The 1,763-nt window shown below is 33.5% G+C and overlaps 1 non-coding gene across 1 annotated transcript; it reads right to left on the bottom strand.

Annotated features, from left to right (window-relative positions):
* Positions 1-270: 270 nt before the first annotated feature.
* LOC117286601 lies at positions 271-377 on the bottom strand. Its single transcript, XR_004517768.1, has one exon. It is a non-coding gene; the product is annotated as a U6 spliceosomal RNA (small nuclear RNA).
* Between the last annotated feature and the right edge of the window lie 1,386 nt (positions 378-1,763).

The following is a 1,763-nucleotide window of genomic DNA, read 5'->3' as shown; positions in this document are numbered from 1 at the left end:
AAAGCATCCTGCTGTCCACCATAAATATATACAATTTCTTTTGTTAGGAAAATCTCAATAAAGCTATAAAATCAGTAGATGAACCAACAAAATTGAGTCATTGGATTGGAGGGTTAAAGCATTGCTCAGAGTCACACTGCTCAGTATGAATCAGAAAAATCGTAGATGACTCTAGTACATGGCATCTGTAGTCCTCTGAGTAGACAAGTCCATGCAGGAGAGAAGAACACAAGTCTTAAAGTCAACAGAAGGCCTAATTTTCATTTTAAAAAAAATATGAAGCACTTCACGAATTTGCGTGTCATCCTTGCACAGGGGCCATGATAATCTTATCTGTATCCTTCTAATTTTAGTATATGTGCTGCCTAAGAAAGCACAATACCTAACTTTCTAAAGGGAAACCCATTCCAGTGGGTTAATGGACTGCATTTACTTCAAGGAAAGAATAAAAATATCTAAAAATTTTTCTAAAACCCAAAGATACATAAAAGACAGGTGGAAGAAAGCCTTAGGAAGTTTTAACCACAAGAAGTAAGATGTAAAAACACAGGTTTAAAACTACTGGTTTGGGGCCTAGAAGAAAAAGAAAGAGCTGGTCAACGGTGCATTTAACAAGATTCTTAGACTCACCTTGTGAACAGAGTAACTGGGAAGGATTTAGGCTAGCAACTAATTATATCGGGGGCCAGAGATTGATTTAGCTCAGTGGTTTGGCAGCCTGCCTTACAAGTTCAAGTAGCGGAGTTCAATCCCTGGTACCAAAAAAAAAAAAAAAAAAAAAAGAAAAGAAAAGAAAAAGAAACTAATTATAAAAATATACTGTACCTATAGAATGAAGAATTTAAAAATTGTTTTAAAACAATGGGGTATAAATAAACCTTGGGAAATCTGAATAAGATCATTGGAGTGGGTCAGTATCAGCATTCCAGTTCTGACATTGTACTATAAATTTACAAGCATGATCATTAGGAGAAACTGGGATGGAAGAAGATTTCTCTGCTTTCTTTAATAAACTGCATATGAATCCATGTTTCAAAAAATAATATTGAATTTAATGAAATAGTGTCTTTATTGAAGTATGAGATACAAAATAGCACAAGGATAAACAATTGAATGAATCAAGTGATGAAAATTGGTGACATTTTTAGGTAATTATGTGTCATATTTTAAGATGCTATAGGCGTTCCAAGAATTGTGAGAAATAAATTGTCATTGTCTAGAAGCTGCTCAATCTACAGCATTTTATTAAAGAAACCAAAATAGACTCACACATAGGTCAAACTATCTAAATTGTTTCTTCTCATCTTCCCATTAGTATCATGCCTAAGCTATTGTTTTATCTCTCAACTTAGTCTTATTGCTTACCATGTCCACTTTGCACATGTATGTTTCAGATTGCTTTCCCCAAAGCATGTCTTTGATGACTTTCCTATTTCAAAAAGAATCAGATTCCTCATTGCATACTGTATGTTGAAATTAACAACTTTAAGCAAACATTCCCAGGTGTAATCTTACTAGACTTCTGCTGCATTATTCCTTATAAATTCTTTACTCACTCCAGATAAGTGAATCAACTTTTGGTTGACAGCGTATGCTTTTGTCTCCTTGTTTCTTGTAAACTTACAATCTGGGCACATCTAGACTTATTCCTATTTAATGATGTTAATCCCTATTTAATGATGTAGGTAATTGTTTGTTCTCCTAGTCTTAATTCATTCACCTGAAAACTTAGTAAAATCATAACAACTTCCAGAGATTTATAA

Source organism: Fukomys damarensis, unplaced genomic scaffold (genome assembly GCF_012274545.1).
Source record: "Fukomys damarensis isolate Sample0158 unplaced genomic scaffold, DMR_v1.0_HiC HiC_scaffold_17, whole genome shotgun sequence".
Taxonomy (NCBI): Eukaryota; Metazoa; Chordata; class Mammalia; order Rodentia; family Bathyergidae; genus Fukomys; species Fukomys damarensis.
Note: the sequence above shows the minus strand (reverse complement) of the source record. Positions and strands in the feature narration are given on the sequence as shown.